General features: G+C 29.6%; 1 protein-coding gene across 2 annotated transcripts in view; it reads right to left on the minus strand.

Moving 5' to 3' along the window:
* LOC111029734 (gonadotropin-releasing hormone receptor-like) overlaps window positions 1-9,232 on the minus strand; it is an 89,437-nt gene extending 80,205 nt beyond the window's left edge. Inside the window, exon 1 of one of the 2 annotated variants that reach the window (XM_022308869.1) lies at window positions 8,844-9,232. The gene's annotated coding sequence lies outside the window, so the exon portion shown is untranslated. The remainder of the gene's footprint in view (window positions 1-8,843) is intronic. The other variant, XM_022308872.1, reaches the window with a different exon arrangement.
* Window positions 9,233-18,457: the final 9,225 nt, after the last annotated feature.

The following is an 18,457-nucleotide window of genomic DNA, read 5'->3' on the forward strand; positions in this document are numbered from 1 at the left end:
TTGTTTTAATGTTGTTCGAGATAGGCATTTCTGTGTTCTTTTTAATTATCTACAGCTGATAGTTTAGTCAACAAATTACCACAATAAAATTGCTAAACAAACAAGTAATTACAATTTGGAAAAATATCCATATAAATACTAATTATGTTGATAAAATGATAACACTGTTAAAATATGCCACCATGTAAATGGCGATGGCTTCATAGATTATGATACTGGTAAGCCATCGAGTTGTTTGATAAGTCTGTCAGTCTGTGGTTAAAACAATAAAATTAATAACTATTGTCTATTTAATATAGGTACTAATACAGAATAAATAATTATTATTAATTGTCAATTAGGTAATAACGGCCACGATAAAAATGGTCACGCAAAAATGGCCAAGTACAAAAATAGCCAAAGTAAAATAAGCCACTGAAAATTAGTCAAACAGAAAACATTTTTTTTCTAATAGTAAAAAAATAACAAAAACCTAATACATACATTGCACAAAGCATATGTAGTCAATAAGTAAATCAAAAAAATTAGTCAAAACTTACACAAAACAAACACCAAAAAGTAATAAAGTAAAAAAGTTACTATGTATTTTTATGTTATAATATAGATATACCTATAATAATACTGTACACACGATTATTTGGACAACCTCCAACCTCTCATCCTCCTTAGTAATTTTTTCTGTTGGACTAATTTTCCATGGCCTATTTTACTTTCGTCATTTTTGTGCTTAGCCAGTTTTTCTTCGCCTTTTTTCCCCGTGGCCATTATTACCGATAACTATTTTTAGTATAAATTAAACACTAATACACTTTATACCTACAATAATATTATTATTTATAATAGTTTTATTTAGTTAGTTGTTTTCTAATGAAGTACAAATTATGTATTACAAATTTCTTTAAATAAATAGCTATTTAAAGTAAAATCATTCAGAAAAATACTCTTACTATTATGTGTTACTCGAGGTATTTTCTATTCCATTAAACAAAATATTGATCAGCGAATGTCTCACTGGCCGTGAAATTAAGAACAATAACTAATATCTGATAACTTATTCGAAACACTTGAGCCAGAATTATCAATAGAAAATTTCCTCTCATTCCTCCAGGAATTGGGGTTGGGTGATAAATTTGATTGTAAATGGTCATTATTTTTCAAATTCAATTAATATGTTTACCCGCAATCCTTAAATAATAAAATAAAAACTAACTTGACACATGATAAAAAATAAATGTTTAGTAAGTATAATACAGGCATTCTATTATTATTGATACCTAAATCAAAATGATTCTTAATTGTGTTATTGATATATAGAACCCATTTTTACAACAAGTATTTATTCATTTAATAAAATAATCATCAGTAAGTATTGAAATGGAAATAACTGATATTACAAATTATACCTACCTACTCAAAAGCAATTATAATATGTTAACCACACCCTGAATATATGTCATTAAAATGCATTCAAACAACACATATAGGTGACATTCTAACAAACATTTAAAACTGTGTATTATATTATTCGGAATTAGTTCGAAATAATTAGTTATTTTAAAATTACAATTTCAGATAATATGTATCAGTTGTGAGTTTATTCGATATGCGGATCATTGGGTTTAATCCTCTGTTTCTTTAATTGGGTGATTAATCTAACTAAATCATAATTATATTATAACAGTAATCACACATCATACCTCGAATCTACATTAGATATCTTGCATTGAAGAGGTACAAATTCAAACACTAAAAAAATTATCAAAACCATTATAAGAGATTAATTAATTACTTTTTTTAATGCAATAAATTTACAGAGCGAAATTCATCGAGCTCAAAACGGCGTAGTACGAAGGTTTTGTTATGTATGCACAGGACTCCTAAAACATATTTTATTTCCATAGAATATATTTATAAGGTAAATGAAAATTATGGATAATGTACCCAGTAGATACCTAATTGACTCCACATTACTTATGGCAGTGCAAATTACCGATTGTTCAGGGTAAAAATGCATAAACTATCTTTGAATCAGTAAGAAAAGTCATAAAATACATATTATATAATTGTATCCATCTTTAGGTGTCGCAAATTTTAAGTTCTAAGTATAGACCGGAATAATAATAAATAATAACGCAGAATTAAACTACAATTGTGAAATACTAGCACCAAACACAGAGGGAACATCGTCACTTCTGGAACTTCTCAAAGAGACGAACCTTCTTCTAAAAATATAACATGAACACTTAATTTATCTATCAGTATATAACTGCATTATACCTAAAACTTTTTATACCTCATTAATTATCTTATATACACCATTTTGTTTTGTAAAATAATAATAATAATTTTAATCAAATTGTAATATGTATTTTTAAAACGCATGTAACCTTGGTAGTTGGCGTATTTTTAAATAAAAATAATAAAAATAATAAACTAAAATTAATATTTATTGTGGACAATGTATAAATTAAGCTCTGATTTAGAAATTTGCAGTACCTACTTATTAAGCAATCTATTATTTACCGTAAGATTAGGGTTAGGAAAATTACAGCCAACCATAAATATGAATGGTTTCTGTAGATGGATACTGTAAATTTCTTCCTAGACTCCTAGTGACAGTCTAATATAAAATATTGATATTGGATAAACAGAAACTACATATAAGTGATTAATTGAAAATGGGGTATGGTTTTAATAACTTATTTGGTACACTCATTAAGCATTTGAATTATTATTGTTAAACCAAAAATTCTTAAATTAATAACCATAATATTAGGTATGAGAGTGACTATTATTGTACTGTTATTTTTACTTCCCTAACACAGGATACTAACCATAACTTTTTTATACAGTTTCAATATATGAATAATTATATAAAAATACTTATGAATCATAAATTATTTATCCCTCCAACTCAAGGATGTATATATACTTACCATTGTTAACAATAGAAATTTTAATCCGTTACTTAAGTACCGAACTTAGAGCATAGATTTTATAATTTTATCTAAATAATTTTAAAAAGAATACTTTGCATCAAAGGTACTAAGCTTAATTCTGCGTTATATCATTGAGCGTACCTAAGTATGTAATGTATTGACGTGATTAAATCATAATGAAATTATCGAACTATTTTATAGATAACTTACTTATAATATACTCACTTCACTTGCACCTCTTAGACTTCAAAACTAACCATCACCTGTCCTAATAATTGCACCTTGTTATAATTTCATATGCCTACCTAAATCCATTATAATGTTCTTAGAGCTATCTTACACGCTTACATAAAATTCCTAGTATTTAGTAATATTATATAATCTACTTACCTAAACTAATTTAATAAATAGTTGTTATTCTAAACAGTATTATTATTTATTATAATGGGTAATGTATCATAATATATTGCATCATACAAAAGTATGTAATTTACTATTTATATACATTATACATCAATATTATCAAAAATATAGTTGAACAATAATAATAAAATGTTTTATTATTTACCTAGTAATTATATTTATATTTTATTTTTTAATAATTATAAAAATTATAATATACTTTATAACAGTTAGTTTATAATTGTATAATCTTAATTAAAAACAAAAGCTATGCATTTTAATAATACTAACGAGGTATAAATTTAAGCTACGCATTATAATATAGATTTATTTAAATCTAAATGTCTAAAAAATAAATGCAACTATAAATAAATTTACATTTATATTCTTACATATTATAATCTAATAGTTACTCTATAACTATCAAATTCTAACATAATATTGATAATTATCAAACAAATGTCATTGCTCATTAGTCATTACTCATTACCGAAGAAAAAACCTAAGTTAGCTCATTATAAATAGTTCAAGGAGACACTCAATAATCTGATTCAAACAAAATAAATCGATACCAAAAACACCATTATAGTAAAAAAAAATTATTCGTTTCCTGTCTTGCATGATATTCACTAGGTAAGTATGTAATACGCAACAAAAGCAAATACCACAAAGAAATAACAATCTTTGTAGATTGTGTTTTAATTAAAATGCTGATAATAGGTTTAAATGTATAATACAGAACAGGAATGAAACTGTGGGTGTACATGTGTACTAAAATGATTGATAACGCTAGATGGTATACCAAAGTTCAATCATAATGCTATTGAAAAACGCATTAAAAGACTTGTAAATTATTTAGCTTTGAAAACGCATGCCAAAATATAAATTATTTAAATGATAAAAGAAGATTGAATGCCTTTATACCTACATAGAATATTCATCTTTTAAAATAAAAACTTTTCATAAAAACTGAATAATGTTTATGAATTTCATTGCAATTCAAAACTTTCAAATATAATATATTTACAATACATTTGCTTATTGTGAAAACATATTTCAGATTTAATATTCACATACTTAATTTTTGTTTTAATGCATAAATAATAAATAATAGATATTTTGATAATTTGTATCCTACGAAAAACATAATGAATTTTACAGTATGTATGTTGTTATGACATATTTAATAAGAAAGCTATCAGAGTTCACTCTACTATTTTACACTTATAACTTAAGATGATTGGGTACCTAATTGTATAGAATAAAAAATTATGTTTTTCATTAAAATTATGAACTATAATAGGATTTGCATTATTTAACATTATTGTTCTTACAAACTATTAAATATCAAAACTAACTTTATACAAAAAGCCAAAGTTGAACTCAGGTATAATCAAAAAATAAAATGTTAGGGTTTTTAGAAAAACATTGCCTGCTATATGGAAATCAAAACATTACTATTTTTATGTAACTTTTACAAGTCATTTTCTATCTAAAAGACAACATTTCTCACTCTGCAAATGAAACTTGACGGATAAACTTATCGTCGACTGAATTTAAAAATATAGATACATATATTAAACTAGGTAAAAAATTACAATGATTCTTCGATAAACAAATGTTTTATCTCAGAAGGCCATTCCTGGAAAACCAGTTCAACTTGTTTAAATATCTATAGTATGGATTCTATAATTCTATAGACTAAAAATATAATTGATTTATTTAAACGGTTGTAAACCACATTGTAGCAATAGTTGAGTACATTTTAAAAACATAAGCGAAATCATTCATAGATTTCAAATTAGCAGACATTATTTTTTTAATAACATACCCAGTATACTACATAACCTACTAAGCTTTCCTTCCGGTTTCCCCCTATTGTTACCTATCTACAACTATTAACTGGTGACACGTAGAGGTCACTAAACACATGTAATTTACGCAATTGTATATGGTTATTAACACATATAATAATGAGTTTATTTTAAATAGAATCAGAATTACAAATAAATTATATTTTAGTGATCTGTATTCATATTATAATATGATTATAGTTAACATAAGAGTAATACGATTACAAATGTTTGAAAAATGTGAGTATACTATAGGCACTAAAATTATGTTAGTAACGTCACATTTTTCATTCTTAAAATATTTTTTTATTTTTTTAACCTTATTTTTTATGTACCGAATATGTAACGATGAACTAAAATAAGCACTGTGATGTCCTGATTCCTTAGATCTGTATTCACTTTCCTTGATAACAAATGTGTTTATTATTTTTTGTTAGATTCCCTTTTCCTATTTAATTATATAAACTTAATTTGTATTGTCAACAGTTGATATTTATTAGGATGGTGACTCAATCTCCGTCTCCGGGCGTTCTTCTTTTTGGATACTATTCATGCTTTTATCAAGCCGCGTCATTGTGTTGAATCACTAAACAAAATTATATTCTTCCAAAATGCCTTTCTCATTGCAAAATATCCCTGTCGACTTCCATTTTGTTCAAAAATAGTAGATACATAATTTATTGTCACAACGGTCATAAACATGTATTTATATCTTATTCAACATCGTTGTTAATTGTGGAATAAATAAATTATAAATATATATATATATGAGTTTAAATAATGTTATGTTTTTTTGTATAGTATAGCTATAGGTTTTGTTTAATGCCCACAGTAAACGTATGAATGGTTAAATATTGAAATATGTTATCATGTAAACAACTTAATACCGCATAAATTTACATTTGTACTGATACTGAATATTTTTAGAAAAAAAAAGTTTAAAGTAAATACTACTTAAAATATAGGTATTTTAGTCTATTTAAATTTAAAAAATATATAGATATAAACGTAGAAATGTAATTAGAATATAACCCAATTATACCCAAGCCCTTAAGTTTTAAATATTATTTTGAAAAAGTAATTATAACAGCAAGATAATAATATTATATTTTTCCTGCACCAAGTTTAATGGCAAAACTAGTTCTGATGATAGGTATAGTCGTAACAATTTGAAATGTTAAACTATAGGCACTTAACTGGTTTGAATGTATCACTGAAATAGTGAAATATCACGTATTATTATAGTAGTTTATGCCAATTAATTATATAAGTGAAAAAAAATTATTTTCCTAAATAATAATTTAAATGGCTCTATAGAGACAACTGTCTTATTTGTATAAACGGTACCTATATTGCTTAAGATAGATAGAGATTTATATAGATTTAGATATTTCCTCAAAAACAATAACTATTACAATAACTAATAGTTGTACATATTCATATTTTTTAGCATTTCAATAATACAATATATTACAAACAAATAAACTGTGTGTATGTAAGTCAAATTTAAGTAGTACTAATCCCAATAAAATCAATAGATTATAATTTAAAAAATAAAAAATTCTTAAAACAAAAATTGTTTATTTTCGTGTTTCAATTAATTACTTGTTTTTCTACGTGACAATTAATAATTATGTTATTCATATCATAAACATTTAATTAGATAACGTTCACCTAAGTTAAAGTATTATTGTTTTTCGTATTATTATCAGTTACCTATTTATAGTTTTGTTTAAATGTAATAATTAAATATGAATTGGAATTTATAAACGTAAGGCTATACAAATAATTCCATTTAAAAAAAAAACATAATAAAACATACCTATATTAAAAGAATATGATCGATATAATGTTTAAAAGCTTATTATAAACAACTGTTCTAAGCATAATTGCATTTAAAACCACAACACGAATTAAGATTATATAATTTAATAACTTCTTAATTTCATGCAATCATGAATACACATTAAAAACTCTATTGGATATAATTGCATATCCCTCTTTTAATAAATCTAAGTGGCTTAAAATTTAAATAATTAACGATTTAATACAATTGTATTGTTCTGTACTGTTTATAATCATGAGTCTTACAAACATGAAATACGTTTAATAACTAATAGTCCAGAATTATACGATTATTTGATCGTATGGTACAATAATTCAACTTTATATTAATATATGCAGAGTGTGTGCATATTCATAACATATTAACTATTTAAAATGGTGAAATCTTTGTAACCTATTTTTCGTAAAATATTATTCCATGCATTTGTGACGAATATTTCAAAAATAACAATAAAAAAGATTCTTATAAATGTATCCATCTAAATGGTATTGAATTTAACGGTCGATTAGGGGCAAATGCCAACGGTGCACTGCGGTGATGTGGGTCTCTGCCTACATTACGGGAAAAAGTTTTTGTAAAAGGTAGGTACGTCGCACAACTCGTTGGTAAATTTTGTACGAGACACATCTTATATGGTTTACCGACGATCATTTTAATTTTATATTTTCCACTGTGTATCCATCTATATTCTATAACTTGTAGATATAATATATTAACAACCTACGTTTAATAATTGAGTATAACTTTTCAAATAATAAAACCATTATAACAGGTGTTTAAATAATTTTAATAGTAACAAGGATTAATTAAATCAAATTTTAATAGTGGATAAGTAAAAATTTACATAATTAGGGTTCTTCAAACTGAATATTACAAATATTTAGAAAACACCTATAACTATTATAGGTATCGGCACCTATGTGATTACAAACGAAAAAAATCATTTTCATTTTTCTCTATATTATTTAAAATGTAGAAAGCGCAGCTGTTCCTGTCTCCACCATTGATTGCCCTTGTTTGTTTTGCTTTTAATATGCATTGGTTATCGACAGTCTTCATGAATATTCATTTTTTTTTCTTACTTATCATAATATTTAAAGTTAATATAAAGAACGTAAACTAGTCAAAAGAAACGAAACCAATCTATAAAAATATATGATTAAATTATTGCTTGAAGAGTTTAAATTTCTCAAACCAAATATTATTATTTATTTAGAAATTAATTATGACAAAAACATAGAACTGTAGGCACATAAACACGTGCGTACCTAATAATTGATATAACAATGAACGAGACTGAATTAAAATGTAACCTTACAACCCTGAAATAACTCGTAACATAATAATATGATGTATTTAAACATACATAGGTATTATTAAATAGTGCGATACTGCGATATTTAGCCCAACTGTACAATAACTTTATATTTACATAAAATACAAACCTATATATTACGTCGTCTTATTATTTTGATACGTCAGTGGTTATAAGACAAGCTAAATAAATGCACATTGTTAAAATTTAATAAATCAAAACTGGCATAAAGTTATACAGACTTAGGTATTTTCGTTGGCACGTCTCTCAAAAACAATAACAAGACATGCGGAGTAAAAAATAGATGGTTTTAACCTTTGATACGTTACCTATATGGCTGTATGTTTACTATATTCTGGTTCGTTTCATAGTCTGATCGCTGTACATACCGTTAAAGTACATCGGGAGGAAAATAGTAGAGCCCGGGTCATTATATTTTTATGGCAGTAAAAAATATAGGTGAATAAAATAAGAGGGCGATAGTATACCTGTAATATTGCAATTAAGGGCGACGAAATGCTGGACTGCAGCAACTGATTGTTTCACAAGTGAAATCGTCCTCCGAACACAAAAAAAAATACAAAAATAGTGCAAAACAAAATACTTAGCGCGCACCACTACAGAACCAACACATATACGCGCACACACGCACTGTCCGCGATACAATAACAATATTGTTAAAATTAGGTATTTTATTACTGTTACTGTTTGAAGGGTAGTCGCCGTGGAGGGTTGGCACAGCGGAGGAACTTTCGAAGACGACGGCGGACAGAACTACGTGGTAGACGGCAGTACAAGTACGTACGCACGCAGTTGCGTACACGCACAACGACGTTTGGGAAACTGACCACACGAAAAATAATATTATTATTATATCAATCTCCCAGCGCGGCCTGCTGCCGCCATCGCTACCGCTACAACTGCCGCCGCCGTCTGATTTGGAGGTCACGCGGACGAACCGGGTTCGGGTCAACTCGATATCGCATAATAATTTATACAAAAAAAAAAAAGCAATAATAAAAAAAACATAGTATACATGTTACACATATATATACATGACTATAATAATAACAACAACAACAATACTATTCCCGGTAGACGGATTTCGCGTTGTGCTTTGGCTGTGCGTCTGTATACCTGCGTATGAATAAGATTTTCATAAATTTGCAGTACTGGCGCTCGTTGCAGGGGGAATGTACGTGAGATGTAAAGGGGTGGTGATACAAAAAATGTATATAATATTATACAATGATGTATCCTATATTATGTATACATATCTGTATACATGGTCACAGCTGATCGGTGGTCGTTGTAAACGCGTGCACATCATTACGACTTGGATATACACTTGTATCGACGACAAGTAGGTCCCTAAACGACGTATACTTGTGGTTAGTTTTTATGTGACACCAAAAATGTAAAACATGTATACCCATGTTAATTTTAAAGCGGGCTCGTCGTTCAACAAATTGGTATCACAAATAGTACCACAATAATAATACACGTGTTCCAGATAAAAGACGATGACACTCTAGCTGATAGGTAGGAGGTAGGCATCTCCTAATCATAATAATAATAATATATTATGCAGGCGAATAACCACCACGCAAGTAGGTACTCTTTTTTTCGATACAATCTATTCGACAGTTCGTTGTTCTGGAAATATTATTACGAGCGAATAATATTATTATGCCGTTTACCGGAAAGTACGTTCCACAAACGGCCGCGTTCTCGTTTTGACAACAATATTACTTTTCAAGAATAAATACCCACACATTACCTAAATGTACCTTAAATGAGATATTTCACCACTCAGCGTGATTAATACCAGTCTGCTTCGTATACATAAATTTACCGGAGGAACGTAAACCGACGGCTGACTGTACAGTGTATTCACACACTCTAAATACAAATACCTATACATAAAACCGTTATTGGAAAATTGCATTACCTATACACACGGAATGAATGTCCAAATCCAACGATAGCACCTCGGTTAACCAATAATTCATCACACTCCCTTATATCAACAACGACAACATTTAAAGTCTGTTACTTATAACTTATTTTGTATTACCTAAATAGGTATATAATAAACAATAATTATTATATGTATAATATGCAATAAGTTAGGACGTTAGGTAGGTATCTACATATTATTATGATAAACATATCATGATACATTATACATATTATATACTGCCGTCCAAAGAAGAAAGGTTATAAAAATTAATTACATTATGTTTGCTGACTGTTGTTGTCTAATAACTTTAAAAAAATTAAACACAATTAAATACAATGAAGTTACTAGTTTACTACATTTGTAAAATGTTGTAATCCTAAAGTAAAATGCAGTATTCCCTAAAAAATCAATAAATAGGTGAGTAAACCTAATAAAATAATTTTTGATGAATTTTGACAAAATTTGAACTTTAAGTGCTTGTAAAAAAAAAATCGTGATATCCACAATATTTTAGAGCTGCCATTAAAACAACTTATGAGGAACCTTGTATTAAATTTTCAATTTTTTTGATCCCACAAAGAGCGTTTGTCGATATTTATAGGAAATAATAAAAAAAATCCAAAATTTTAAATATCTATAAATAGCTCAAAAAAAGTCAAAATATTTTGAAAATTGTATGGTGTATATAAAATACAAATCGATGAAAAATTCATAAATCTACAGTTATTTTATTTTTAGTTACACCAAAGAACTAAATCGGTCTTGTCGAAAACTGATTATATACCTACGTATAAATTCCTGCTTTAAATTATTTTTTGTTTTTCCGACGCTTATGAAAACTGCTGTTAATTTCCGATTTCTACCTTTGGATTGCAATTAGAATCACTTTCCCACCAGAAAAATTACTGAAGTTGAAAATCAAGGTATTATTTTGACTACTTATGTGTACCTACACAGACATAAATAATAATTGAAAAACTTACATCTTGCATCACTCCGCTCAGAATCTAAAATAAAAAAAATCGTAAAGCTCATTCTTCCAAAATGTTTGTTTTGAATATACTGCCTTTCTCTTTTGGAGGGTGGTATGCACATTGTGAATTACCCTGCAGGTTTAATAGCCAATTTTCTGTTTCGAATAGTTAGATTATAATATTACATACATTTTATACCAATTATTGCCGGTTATGGTCTTTATTAGAGCCCAAAAGTCCACATGTTGTTTGCATATATTTATTAAATGGGTCGAAATCACTAGGTAGATCAACATTATTTATTTTATTTCGCATATTTCGAGGTATTGTATTAAAATTCACATGTATATTTTTCAAAATAAATTGATTAAGTATTTGAATATTCCCAGATAGAGATCTACACGAATCTTATAACCTAGTTCAAAATTAACAGTTAACGCATAATTATAAATTACAAAAAATTATATCTATAGTGATAAGCCAATAACAAATAATACTTATACGAACATTTCAACAAAAAAACACCCATCCAAATAAAATGGCTATCATAACAACGATCCTTAATAATATAATATCAGATACTATTATGGATACATTTATAACATAAATATTAAATACCTATATATTTGCATAAGGTAATATAAATTAAATGTTCTTATATAAGTACTCGTTTGCTTAGTTTAGTACTACCAATACTTATAATAATGAAACTGCCTGAGTTCCAACCGGTAGACTAGGTAACAAAAATTCTGAAGCGTAAAAAGTCAGGTTCATATAATAATTAGGAAAAAAAATGTAATGCGGTGAACTATTAATGTTTCAATTAGTATTAATACAATTTTTAATTAAATTATTTATCTGACGAAATTAAAAACTAATATTGTTGTAGGTCCTAATTAATATCAGCAGTAATGCAGTATCACAACTTTTTAATGATAGGTATAACTACTTTCTTTGGACTTTGAACACTGCTCAATTTTTTGGGAGCACGTAATATTGAACTATTATTTTTATCTAAATGATCCAGTTTGTCGAGTTTTACTCATCAATTCATACATATTTTTTTTTTTGTAAGAATAAATTTAATTCGATTTTTTCATTGAAAAAGACTTAGTAATTATAATTATTGATTTTTAGTTATACTTTAAGGATACTAAGCATCAGTGAACTTTTTTCCACGGACTTGGAAACAATGGACTTTTTACAACGATTTGTTTTAACACTATAATATGAAAGAAAAAATAATATATATCACTGATATGACACTGTGGTATCATATATCCCTAAAATAATCATTGAAAACCACTATCATAACTTTAAATCATAAATATTCAGAATCGTCAAAACTGAAACACATAATAAGATTTCCTTTTGTGCTTGAAAAAACAATAACAGAATGAGATCATTTCACTGTTGAAAATTGAAATATATACTCAATAAAAAAATTATCAATATACCTATACAACTGATTGCAAGTTCATGCGAATAAAATGTGAATAATTTTATGGTGGTTTTCGTGTATGCCATAAACACCAACGTACATTTAACTTAGGTAATGAAGAAATATTTTTATCAATTTCAATTGTAGTCATCTGCGAGTTTTGTAATAAATATAATATATTGAAAAACGAGAACATGGGCAAATCACAAATGATTATCATAGAGAAATAATAAAGACACAACACACAATGATTATAACTAGGGCAGTGAAGTTGTTGAATTTGCATGTTTTTTGTAAATGCTTATATTTATTGTTGAGTGAGCTTAAAATATGTTTCGTTAAACTCGTAATTTAAACAAAACAAATTATATTGCAATAAATGCAATTTTGGCGAGTTTTTTAATTTTACTGCAATTTTAACTATTATATAACTTAATATATATAAAATAAAAGTAACTAAACGTAGCAGTGAACAAATTTCTATACTTGTTGTAATATATAGTTATTATTTCTATAGAGCGATTATCGCATTTTGGTCGTTAAGATAAAAACTTGTCCCTCAAAAACATATACTTTTGTCTATCAGCATTCAGTTATGTTTAAAAATACCAAAATCCTAACAGTAGTGGGGTTGCTAGAATCATCCGTACGTTTTTGTGGCCCTCGTTATACTTTGTCGCATCTATTTCGTCCGTTAAAATGCCAAAAGTCAAACCGATTAAATTAGCCATTTAAAAAAATTATGTATCAGAATTTAGTGACACTATATTTTCTTCTGATGGCAGTATTCTCTTTTGTAAAATATGTCAAGTGCCGATAGACGATATATTGTGAGTTGTGACACAACATCTAAAAGTAGATTAATATTCTAGGGCATAGAGTTCCAAAAGTGGACTAGGTCCTACACTTCGTAGAAAGGTATGTGAGTTACAAACTCGTCACCCTTCAAACGAAGGCACCTTCCTTTCCTTGCGGTCCGGTCGGCATCGCCATGTGAGATCGGACTTGACTGTCCGAACGCCCTTTCTACACGGAGGGGCCGTGAGGACTCCCCGGTAGCAAGGGGGTTTCACTTGGCTACCAGTTTAGCTTCGAGGTGTAATCATTTCTCTTTGCCGACTACTGGTAAAGCCGCGGCACTATCCAACCCGCTGCTTAATATGGTTTAAGCAACCGCACGATGATATACTCCTATCGGCAGAGTGGCTAGGCTCCCGGGAGAATACTCACCGATAGCTTTCGCCTGACCAGCATGCGGTCAATAACCACTATCGTCAAATAAATAAATAAGTGACTGCCACTACGAATCCGATCCCAGACGTCCACACCGGTTTTACCCGATGCTTGGTTCCAGACGTCGTTCCCGTAGTACTTATTCCCAGTTTTACAACCAGGCATCTAAAGTGCGATGTTTCGGTCAGCGGTGCATCATTGCTACCAGGGTAGCTAGCACTTGACCTCCCTACTATTTACTTTTTCCAGATACAAGAGGGCTAGTGGTGGGCCCTAACAACGCCACGCTCGTAGGTTGCGCGGCGGTCGCGGCCCCTCATTTTAGGTTTTAACAATGGAGTGAGTACTCCATTCTCCACGCCCCGCCGGCGCCTACAGGCTTTTTACGGCCGTGCATCGTTTCCACGCGCCCCCGGCGCACCTAGTGGTCTTACCCACGTAGGCCACTGGCTGAGTTTCAGCGGTTGTTACCCCGAGGAGCAATTTTCCACTGGCCTCTCGCCATCATCGTATGCAACCCAGCACCTCGCATCCCAGATACTTACTCGACCCGAGGGAGCGAGTGACAGCCGCCAGGATCCGCAGACATCACCCCGAAGAGTTTATTCCACGGTTCCCCGTCACCGTCCTTTCGCTACCACCACGCGTCCCAGACGCCCTCAGCTTTTTCAAGCGTGAGTCACTACTCATCAACGCGACCCACCACATGACCGCGCGCGACCACGGCACCCCGCATGAACAACCTGAACTCCTTCCAGAGTCCGGGAGTCCCCACAAGGCACCGCAGCTCACACGGCCAGGGTAGACCGCTCGACTCCACGAGGTCTCTCAGCGCCTTTCTTATGTCCAAGAGTGCCTCACAACTGAATACGACGTGTTCCATCGTGTCCAGTGCTCCGCATCCCGAACACTCGTCAGTCTCTGATTTAGAGAAGCGGTGTAGGTATCCCATGAACGCCCCGTGTCCCGTTAGGAACTGGGACGATTCGTGATCAACTTCCAACCAGCTACACTTCAACCTATCTTTCACTTGTGGGAAATAGCTATATGTGAGTCTACCCTTCTCACTAGCCTCCCACCGTGCTTGCCAATCAGCAAGTCCTTCCTCCTCTACCCTTATCCTAGTCTCCTTCCCGAGGCCTTCCCTCCTACTCCTAGCCAGACAGCTGAAATACTATAGTATACGTGTATACCACACATAAATCTTAAAATCAATCGATGGCACAATAATCATAGTGCTCTTCGCTCTTGTAAAGATAAATGTAGACCTCTTTAACCTATATATGGTATACAGTATACACTGTGTTCGAATATAAGGGTTGATCATCGAGGGAAATGAGTATAGAGTATTTAATGCCTTCCATTTGATGTGGCCTTTGTCTATAACTAATACAAATAAGTGTTAAAGTTATTTTATTATTTCACGGTTAAGATCCCTCCCCCTCGTTGAATTTATTTCATCATTTTGTATTACAGAGGGTAAAGCCCTCTGCTCCTCTCACAGTTCGTTGGAGACCCGTGTTGGATGCACAGAGCCGTTGTGATTAAAGTGTGTTAAATGTAAATGAGTAACGTTAAGGTGTAGATTATCAGCAATAATATAATTTTGATAAATCTGTTCAAAACCAGAAACACCGATTTTTTTTAGTTTAATCTTCCATCGGTCACGAACTGAGTCTACCAGATGCAGTGACGTTTCGCAATACCGTAATCCGTAGGTAAAATATTTAAATGCTCTAAATTCCTATTGATCCATCGGTCTGCTCACAGACAATTCACGTGTGATTAATTAGGCATTTAAGCATATTAATGCATAAATGATAAACCATCATTACACAGTGCAGGCTGAGTTCGGGGTTAATAATATTGAGAGAAATACATTGAAATATTTATTTCCGTACATATCAGCGTTAATGCTTTAAAGGTAAATTGGCATGCACAATATTTATCTGAAGAGTCAATGAATATTATAATTGCTTAAATAGTAAAAATACATTCAAATCAACAGTAGGTATGAGTAAATGTTAATTGTTTATAAAAAAAATGTCTCTTTTGTGATTTGTAGATTTTTGTAATGATAATCAACTAACGACTTCGATTCTCAATCAAAAAATCAAATTTATAATACATGTTTAAAAGGTGCCAGAAGAATTATCAAGCTATTTTGGTCCATCCAGGATAACATTTGTAAGGGCATCACTTTTTTGTATTTATTTTATTTAAAATGTGTCAACATATTGCATGTTATTACGAGATTAATAATACAAAGAGATAATAATTAAATAATATATAATACATTTATAACCTTAATAAAATTTGAGAAAATATATGTTCGATAACTGATAAGTGACAATAAATATTGGATTACATAAATATACAACACTAATGTTTGGGTAGTATGTACAATAAATTGCAAAGTGTTATCTACTTGTAGTCGTAAAAGTTATCACTTATCAGTTATCGGTGTAATCCGATAGGAGTACCTACCTACGTTTGTCACCTTGTGGCCGCCGGGTCGTGGGCATCTATTTGTCTTATTTTTACTGTTTTTCGAATGCTACAATAATTTATCACTGCTGACACCCACTACCTACCTACCTACTACCTACTCCACTATCATTATCTATATGACTATATTTTATTAGTAGAGTTAAGTATTTAAGTGTATTGACTTAAAATGTAAAATATTATTATTATATTTTTCAGTAATGTAATTTCATAAATAATTTTAGATAAGAGGTGATTGATACGTGATAACTAATTTAACATTATTAAATAATATTACAAAACTTTTATGTTCTAAAAAAATTGTTCCTATTTATATAGATATAGATAGTTAAAATCTAAAATGAAAACTAACACTTAAATTTAATTACATACCTATATGTTTTATAATCAAATATTTTTTGATTCTTAACCTTCTTTTCTTTTTAAATTTTCCATGACGGGTTTAAATTTAGACGTTGTTTAATGTAACTAATTTTATATTACCTATAAATAAATACAATTCGATTAGAGTACCTGCACAATAAGTATTGGTCTTGGGGAAAAAATAATTATTTAAATTCTTTACGTCTTACTTTACATGACATGCGAATTTTCGATGGCGTGTTCCAAGTTTACAACTAATAGGTAGATCGTAGATATGTAATATTTATACATAAATATCAGACGGTACAGTTATAGGTACAAAATCTAACATATTTGATACGATTATTTTATACAAACTTATATGCTTAGTAAATATTGTTAGGTATAAGAAATTTTTCATTCAAGGTTTAACTAAACAAAATAATAGATCTTTAAGTACAAATATTTTAATATTTTAAACTTATAAAACATTCAAGCATGATAACAGGTAGGTGACCGAGAAATGATAAATAATACCGCATTAGATACAGTCAAGGCTGTGTAATATGAAAGGGTCCATACAGTCCCCTCTCCCCTCTCCAATAAAAAAATTGACTTAACATTTTACTAAAATAATTTTTGATACCAATATAAACATTTTTCAGCCATAAGTGGTCGTAATAAATCTTATTATATTTCCTTATTTTACCAAATTTCAAAACATAAATTCAGTATTGACTAAAATATAATCATATAACTTTTTACTTTGGACCTTCCCCTTAAAAAATTATACAGATACAACCAGTATTTAGTGCCTATATCTATAGCGAGAAGGTACCTAGTACGAGGTAATAGGCATACTGATAAATGTATTATATAAGTACTTTAAACTTTGAACCATATTGTAATTTGTAATGCGTACCTACATTTACTGCATTTATTTGAAAAGAAATTTTAAATAACAATTCAATAATTATGTATTGCCAACAAATAATAACATTTGTTATGCAAAATTTAAAAAAAAAAAAAATTTTACCAAAAAATTGTCTTTTTTTTAAATACAATATACATTATACAAATATCTTACTTAATCAACAATCTGAAATATAACTCTAATAATAGGTATACATACTAACTGAATGCCTGAAATTCTAAGACTCGAAAAACGAACACCACATATCACGCTTCTACTAAGAGAAACTTTACGCTTTTACGAGCCAACCTCTTATCAAATATCAAAATGATCAACTTCTTAAAGGAAATCGAATTATATAACCTCTTGTAAGCAAAACATTAATGTTAACTTATGGCCAGGTAGGATGTTCGTGTGCACCTATTACGAACATGGAACATGAGTTAATTTTTGTTTAATGTTATGACTTCCCTACCAGTCCGTTAAATGTTGTTATCTGCAAGGGAAATTCTTCACGTGCAGTATTTTAAGCTTCACTACCTAAATAGGTAGGTATTAAAAACTAAAATGTATGAATAAAAGTATTTTATTAACCTAACTTTAAAAAAACCTATATTTAGGTAGGTACCTATTCAAGTAAATCAATTATTTAACGAGTAGCTTTGATTATTTATATTGTTTATTTGGTTATTGTTTATTAGATAAAAAATTTGGTTAAGACGTATGGG

Source organism: Myzus persicae, unplaced genomic scaffold, assembly GCF_001856785.1.
Source record: "Myzus persicae strain clone G006 unplaced genomic scaffold, MPER_G0061.0, whole genome shotgun sequence".
NCBI classification, from domain to species: Eukaryota; Metazoa; Arthropoda; class Insecta; order Hemiptera; family Aphididae; genus Myzus; species Myzus persicae.